This window comes from Rutidosis leptorrhynchoides, chromosome 6 (genome assembly GCF_046630445.1).
Source record: "Rutidosis leptorrhynchoides isolate AG116_Rl617_1_P2 chromosome 6, CSIRO_AGI_Rlap_v1, whole genome shotgun sequence".
Taxonomy (NCBI): Eukaryota; Viridiplantae; Streptophyta; class Magnoliopsida; order Asterales; family Asteraceae; genus Rutidosis; species Rutidosis leptorrhynchoides.
Window position 1 is genome coordinate 52,951,990 of NC_092338.1, and position 9,391 is coordinate 52,961,380.

A 9,391-nucleotide genomic window follows, 5' to 3' on the forward strand; every position below is an offset into this window, starting at 1 on the left:
TAAACACGGTCGAAGTCCAGACTCACTAATGCATCCTAACAAACTCGATAAGATACACTAATGTAAAATTCTGGTTCTCTAAGCCCAACGCTCGGATACCAACTGAAATGTCCCGTTCTTATTGATTAAAAACGTTCCATATTAATTGATTTTGTTGCGAGGTTTTGACCTCTATATGAGACGTTTTTCAAAGACTGCATTCATTTTAAAACAAACCATAACCTTTATTTCATCAATAAAGGTTTAAAAAGCTTTACGTAGATTATCAAATAATGATAATCTAAAATATCCTGTTTACACACGACCATTACATAATGGTTTACAATACAAATATGTTACAACAAAATAAGTTTCTTGAATGCAGTTTTTACACAATATCATACAAGCATGGACTCCAAATCTCGTCCTTATTTAAGTATGCGACAGCGGAAGCTCTTAATAATCACCTGAGAATAAACATGCTTAAAACGTCAACAAAAATGTTGGTGAGTTATAGGTTTAACCTATATATATCAAATCATAATAATAGACCACAAGATTTCATATTTCAATACACATCCCATACATAGAGATAAAAATCATTCATATGGTGAACACCTGGTAACCGACATTAACAAGATGCATATATAAGAATATCCCCATCATTCCGGGACACCCTTCGGATATGATATAAATTTCGAAGTACTAAAGCATCCGGTACTTTGGATGGGGTTTGTTAGGCCCAATAGATCTATCTTTAGGATTCGCGTCAATTAGGGTGTCTGTTCCCTAATTCTTAGATTACCAGACTTAATAAAAAGGGGCATATTCGATTTCGATAATTCAACCATAGAATGTAGTTTCACGTACTCGTGTCTATTTTGTAAATTATTTATAAAACCTGCATGTATTCTCATCCCAAAAATATTTGATTTTAAAAGTGGGACTATAACTCACTTTCACAGATTTTTACTTCGTCGGGAAGTAAGACTTGGCCACTGGTTGATTCACGAACCTATAACAATATATACATATATATCAAAGTATGTTCAAAATATATTTACAACACTTTTAATATATTTTGATGTTTTAAGTTTATTAAGTCAGCTGTCCTCGTTAGTAACCTACAACTAGTTGTCCACAGTTAGATGTGTCATACCCCGTCCTAATCCATCTGGATGAAGTCACCAACATCTGGTCCCATTGCGATGATCGACTCCAAATGATGTCTTTTTAAATGAGCAAATACACAGCGGATGATTTCTTTCATACCTGAGAATAAACATGCTTTCAAGTGTCAACCAAAAGGTTGGTGAGTTCATAGGTTTATCATAAAACAATAAAATTCATCATTTTGATAGACCACAAGATTTCATATTTCCATTTCTCATAAACATACGTCCCATGCATGAAGACAAAAATATCATTCATATGGATTGAACACCTGGTAACCGACATTCACAATATACATATAAGAATATCCCCATCATTCCGGGATCCTCCTTCGGACATGATATAAATTTCGAAGTACTAAAGCATCCGGTACTTTGGATGGGGCTTGTTGGGCCCGATAGATCTATCTTTAGAGTTCGCATTAATTAGGGTGTCTGTTCCCTAATTCTTAGATTACCAGACTTAATAAAAAGGGGCATATTCGATTTCGATCATTCAACCATATAATGTAATTTCAATTACTTGTGTCTATTTTGTAAAACAGTTATAAAAACAGCGCATGTATTCTCAGTCCCAAAAATATATATTGCAAAAGCATTTAAAAAGGGATTAATGAAACTCACGCATATAAATATTGAAAAAAAAATTAATATAGCATTAGCATGTATTCTCAGCCCAAAAACGTAATGAGTAAAAAGGGGACAAATGAACTCACCTAATGTATTTTGTAGTAAAAATACATATGACTATATTGAACAATGCAGGGTTGGCCTCGAATTCACGAACCTATATCAAGTATGTATATTAACACTTTTAATAATATTCAAATAAATATATATTTTGATATTAGTAATATACTTGTAATATTAAATTTAATATTAATAATTACTTAAATATTTTTCTTTTATATATTTTATTAAATTATCATAATAATATATTATATACTTTATTAACATATTTTGAATAAATACTTAGTATTAATATTTTTTTTTAATTACTCATAATTTTTAATATGATAGTATTTTTAATGAATTTGAGTTATATTAAAACGTAAACGAACAAGAAGTATTTTATTAGTAAAGTTAGTATACTTATTATATATACTTCTATCTATCTAATGTTTGTATCTAACTTATAATATTTATCATTTTTAGTTTAAGACCATAAAAATGTAGTTATATTTATATACAAAATACATTTAAACTAAAGTTATAGTTAGTAATGTTAATAATAATAATAATAATAATAATAATAATAATAATAATAATAATAATAATAATAATAATAATAATAATAATAATAATAATGATAATAATAATAATAATAATAATAATAATAATAATAATAATAATTATAATAATGACGATGTTAGTAGTAAAAATAATAATGATAATAAGAATGATAATACCTGAAATGATAATTTTAAAAATACTTTAGTTAATAATAATAAAATAATATTGATAAAAATAACGCTAGTTATGATAGTTTTTATAAAATGATAATTTTAATAACAATGATAATAATAATAATAATATTAATAGTCATAATAATCTTCGTGTCTAATTCCTAACTTATAATTATGAATTCTATAGTTCTAGTTCATAATCATAATCTTTATCGTACATGTATTAATAAAATTATAATTTTCTTCCATAGTTCTAACCATATCATCTTTTACTAACATTTTTATATTTTGAATTTAGTCATAATTAACATCCTTTATACTCATAAATTGCTAATAATAATGATAATATTAATATTAGCGATAGTATTAGTAATAATAAAAATAATAATAATAATTATACTTATGTATATAACAATAATAATGATAATACTAATAATTATATTACTAATGATAATAGAAATTATACCCTCCTAATCGTCATCGCATATCAACATCGTTATCATCATTGAACATCACGATATTGTCACCATTTCATTATCTTAATCAAAACCATCATCATCATCGTTCTAATACTATACCTTTGTCATCCCATATCACGATATCATTATCGTGATCCTAATCACCATCACCTTTTCGATTTCCTTTTCATATTCCTAATTATAATCTATCATTTTATCTCGAGAACTTATACTTGATTCCGTCCCGTTTAGTGATTTGGATCTCGGCCCAACAGTGCAATCCATTACACGGCCCAACTGTAAAGTATGTTGGAGCCCGATATAGCAATTAAATAAACCCAAATATGAAACCTCGACCCAACATCAATCCTGTGACAATTCGTTTATGCTATCTTTGTCATAACCCACTTAATCTTTATTGACATACTTATTATCATCATCAATTCCTCTCATCATTCCACTATCCTATATATCATTACCATTCGTTCAATACAAGGAAACACGAGAATCCATCCAAAGTAACCAATATTAATACGGCCCACATAGATTGAAAGGAACTAATTTAATAGTCTATTAATTAAATCCACTAACCAATCCATTACATAAGTCAAAAAGGGTTTCTTGGTTTATTATTAAAGCGTATAGAAAGGGAATCAAGTTGCAGCAATCAAGAACAGGAGCTGTAGCAGCAATTTGATAGATGCAGCACAACATGTTGATGGTTTTCCCAGCGGTTTTTCTTAACAGGAAACAGAAAAATAAAGAAGCAATGTGCCGCAGAAGTTGATACGTGTCTATGCCTTGGAAAACAAATGGGGTGATCGAACCTGGAGTGAATCGTCACCATAATCATTTTGTTTCACAGTTGCAGCAGTGGTGACCATCCAATATCATCACCGTTATTATTGTTAATCGAAGTAATGAGCATAAACAGTTGTAGGAACGATAATGGTGGTCTTCAATGGTGGATTGTGGTTTGATGATAGGTGATGGTAGCGAAAAGAAAGATAGCGATTAAATGGGTGTTGGTAGTACGGTGGCGATGATGGTTCATGGTATTAAGGTGGTGCTCCGGTGTAACCGGTGGTGGTTGTTGTAGAATAATATTAAGGTGGCGGGTGGGTGCTCAAAATATGGGTTTATGTTAACGGTGATGAGGTGTTCGAATAGTAATAGGAAATCAACAAAGATTTGCGGTGGTGTTTGATGGGTCTTGATGGTTTACGAAGAAGAAGTAACAAATTTGGTGGTGTTGTTAAGTCTCGGACAAAAATATAAACGAACCTAATTTTGATGGTGGATAGTGGTCGTTGGAGTGGAAGAAGAAGAAGTGGTGTCACGGTGGAGTTTGCAAAATGGTGAACTATAGTGGCCGTAGGTTGTCGTGGGAGGTGATGGAAGTTTGTTTTGGTGATCATATCCATATATGAATGTGATGTAGTAGATATATAATACTCCGTAATATAATGTGCAAGGAATCAAACCAAAATAGTGACACTTTAATAATATTACATTTACACTGTGTACAATAGTAAGCAGATGGCTATGTATGTGTTTTATATGTAAAGAACTTTAGACTAGATAGATAGTAATATAATTTGATATAGTAATTGCAATCTCAATCAATCAAGTAAAGTGGAACGTTGAAAATTAATGAACAGCCATCTCGTTTAACATATACCTACCGACACTATTTCACATTATAATATATTGCGCTCCGCTGGAAATCAGTGGCGGATAAAAGAATTAAGAAAAATTCCAAATTTTTATATTAGTCATCTTTATTTATTTCAGTCATTATGATGTAAAATTCAGTCATTAATTATTAAATAAAAATTACGTTAATTATTCACTCTTAACCCCAAGTAAAATATAAAAAATTTTAAAATTCAATAAATAGTTCCTAAATACATTTTTAATAAGCTATAATTTATGTAACTCATTTTCGGATCACCATTTATTTTAAAATCATACTAGTTTGAATTTAACTTGTTTAATATCAATCGGATGATAAATGAGTGTAACCATCGTTTGCTAAATAGATTCGAAATCATTCACTTTCAATATACTATATATATACATTATAATTAACAAATTTTATTTACAAATACTATTCATATATATATATATATATATATATATATATATATATATATATATATATATATATATATATATATATATATATATATATATATATATATATATATATATATATATATATATATATATATTGTTCGTGAATCGTCGGAATGATCGAATGTCAAATGAATATATGCAATAGTTCAAAATTTATGAGACTCAATTTAATAGACTTTGCTTATCGTGTCGGAATCCTTTTAAAGATTTAAGTTTAAATTTGGTCGGAAATTCCCGGGTCGTCATAAGATGTACAGAAATAAATCGATAAATATTATCTTGAATCAATCCACGACCCATTGTATACGTATCTCAGTATTGATCAAAACTCAAACTATATATATTTTGGAATCAACCTCAACCCTGTATAGCTAACTCCAACATTCACATATAGAGTGTCTATGGTTGTTCCGAAATATATATAGATGTGTCGACATGATAGGTCGAAACATTGTATACGTGTCTATGGTATCTCAAGATTACATAATATACAATACAAGTTGATTAAGTTATGGTTGGAATAGATTTGTTACCAATTTTCACGTAGCTAAAATGAGAAAAATTATCCAATCTTGTTTTACCCATAACTTCTTCATTTTAAATCCGTTTTGAGTGAATCAAATTGCTATGGTTTCATATTGAACTCTATTTTATGAATCTAAACAGAAAAAGTATAGGTTTATAGTCAGAAAAATAAGTTACAAGTCGTTTTTGTAAAGGTAGTCATTTCAGTCGAAAGAACGACGTCTAGATGACCATTTTAGAAAACATACTTCCACTTTGAGTTTAACCATAATTTTTGGATATAGTTTCATGTTCATAATAACAATCATTTTCTTAGAATAACAACTTTTAAATCAAAGTTTATCATAGTTTTTAATTAACTAACCCAAAACAGCCCGCGGTGTTACTACTACGGCGTAAATCCGGTTTTACGGTGTTTTTCGTGTTTCCAGGTTTTAAATCATTAAGTTAGCATATCATATAGATATAGAACATGTGTTTAGTTGATTTTAAAAGTCAAGTTAGAAGGATTAACTTTTGTTTGCGAACAAGTTTAGAATTAACTAAACTATGTTCTAGTGATTACAAGTTTAAACCTTCGAATAAGATAGCTTTATATGTATGAATCGAATGATGTTATGAACATCATTACTACCTTAAGTTCCTTGGAAAAACCTACTGGAAAAGAGAAAAATGGATCTAGCTTCAACGGATCCTTGGATGGCTCGAAGTTCTTGAAGCAGAATCATGAGACGAAAACAAGTTCAAGTAAGATCATCACTTGAAATAAGATTGTTATAGCTATAGAAATTGAACCAAAGTTTGAATATGATTATTACCTTGTATTAGAATGATAACCTACTGTAAGAAACAAAGATTTCTTGAGGTTGGATGATCACCTTACAAGATTGGAAGTGAGCTAGCAAACTTGAAAGTATTCTTGATTTTATGTAACTAGAACTTGTAGAATATATGAAGAACACTTAGAACTTGAAGATAGAACTTGAGAGAGATCAATTAGATGAAGAACATTGAAGAATGAAAGTGTTTGTAGGTGTTTTTGGTCGTTGGTGTATGGATTAGATATAAAGGATATGTAATTTTATTTTCATGTAAATAAGTCATGAATGATTACTCATATTTTTGTAATTTTATGAGATATTTCATGCTAGTTTCCAAATGATGGTTCCCACATGTGTTAGGTGACTCACATGGGCTGCTAAGAGCTGATCATTGGAGTGTATATACCAATAGTACATACATCTAAAAGTTGTGTATTGTACGAGTACGAATACGGGTGCATACGAGTAGAATTGTTGATGAAACTGAACGAGGATGTAATTGTAAGTATTTTTGTTAAGTAGAAGTATTTTTATAAGTGTATTGAGGTCTTTCAAAAGTGTATAAATACATATTAAAACACTACATGTATATACATTTTAACTGAGTCGTTAAGTCATCGTTAGTCGTTACATGTAAGTGTTGTTTTGAAACCTTTAGGTTAACGATCTTGTTAAATGTTGTTAACCCAATGTTTATAATATCAAATGAGATTTTAAATTATTATATTATCATGATATTATCATGTATGAATATCTCTTAATATGATATATATACATTAAATGTCTTTACAACGATAATCGTTACATATATGTCTCGTTTGAAAATCATTAAGTTAGTAGTCTTGTTTTTACATATGTAGTTCATTGTTAATATACTTAATGATATGTTTACTTATCATAGTATCATGTTAACTATATATATATATCCATATATATGTCATCATATAGTTTTTACAAGTTTTAACGTTCGTGAATCACCGGTCAACTTGGGTGGTCAATTGTCTATATGAAACATATTTCAATTAATCAAGTCTTAACAGGTTTGATTGCTTAACATGTTAGAAACATTTAATCATGTAAATATCAATCTCAATTAATATATATAAACATGAAAAAGTTCGGGTCACTACACACCCTACACTAGCTTATGGGCTAGTAAGTAAGCCCATCTTAATGGACTTATGAACCCATTAAAATATAAGACAAAGTCCATTAAGATATAAGACAAGATTTCATGCATGCTTATGTACCCTTTCTTACAAATTTTAACCCCATGCAACATGCTAGCCAACATGCATACATCACCTTGTACCACCACACCATGTCAAGCTAAAATGGTCCCCCCACCCCCTTTGAAATCGTCAGCCTTTAATCCCCTCACCACCATTCTCATTTTCCGACTTTCTTTCTCATTTTCAAATCAAAAACACACACAATTCTCTCTAGTATCTCACTCTAGTTTCTCACTCTAAAAACTTAAGAAAACTTGTAAGTTTTCTTGAAATTCTTTCTTTTTTCCCTTTCCTTATACTAAATCATCATCATCATGTTACAAGATTCAAGTTTTGTAGCTTGAATCTTCATACATCTTGTAACTTCAAGTCTTGGTTTGAAGAACATGCAAGAAAAAGAAATCCAAGCTTTGTAGCTTGAGGTTTCTACAAAAAGTTTGTTAAAAGATCAAGTTTATTAACTTATGATCTTCTTTAAGATGTTTTACTTCAATTTTGTAACTTGAATTTTCATTAAACAAAGATACAAGCTTTCTAGCTTGAAGTCTCATAAGTATTGTTAAGAGATCCAAGCTTTCTAGCTTAGGGTTTTATCATTTTGTTTGATCTAAGTTATGTAACTTATGGTCATCCAACTTGTTAAAGCAAAAGCTCACTAGCTTATATTCATTCTACATTGTAAAGTTCTAAGTTTTATAACTTAAGGTTTTGTAAAAGTTGAAAGTCTAAGTTCTATAACTTAGGGTTTCACCTAGAACACAAGATCTAGACTTTCTAGTCTAAGGTCTTCAATATTTAGCTAATATCTAAGTTCTATAACTAAAGGTCTTGCTTGTTTGGTTTGAATCCAAGTTTATAGCTTAAAATTTCAAATAGAACTTATACTTGTGTCGAAACTAAGAACTTGATGTAACTTTGGTTCATCATCCTTCTAAAACTCTTAAATGAGTTGTACATCTTTTCTTAGTCTTGACATTGTGTAATGATGGTTAAAACTTGGTCAAAATGATGCTAAAACATCAAGAGTTGTACACTTGAGGCTTATACGCATCAACGACGAGAATCGTGATAAGCATCAAACACCAAGAAACCCACCGGAGCACTTGAATCTGTTTTTACGGGTCTGATCTTACTCCTGGAGCTTCTGTAAAATTGATTACCAGAAAGTTCGGGATGTGTAGATGACTTTTCGTTTAAGACTCTCCTAAATCCGATATACGGTTTAGGATTTATAGTCTTCCGAAGTTCACTACGCCGTCGTAACGACGTGCTGAATTTTCTGACCTACTCACGCTTTGACCGTCGCCACGGTCAAATGACATCGAGTTAGGATCTGAGCTTAGGACATCGGTAATAGGACTCACAAACGGAGTCTTGGCCACTGGCCGCACGTCGTTTCAGTTTGTGTAGAGGTCGTGGCGGCCGTTCGAATTCAGCCCTTCGTTTCGACCTCTATTTTTGTTGAAAACTTACTTTATCTTTTACATATGATGATAATGATGATGCTTAGACTTAACTTACTTACTTTAAAACTTTTTGGGACAACTTACTGACTTAGCAACTATTGACTTAGGTTGAGGATATTTTGGACCGACTTACTACTTGCTTACACTTTCGTATCGACTTTACCGTACATCCACTGTGAGTTATAGCTCCCTT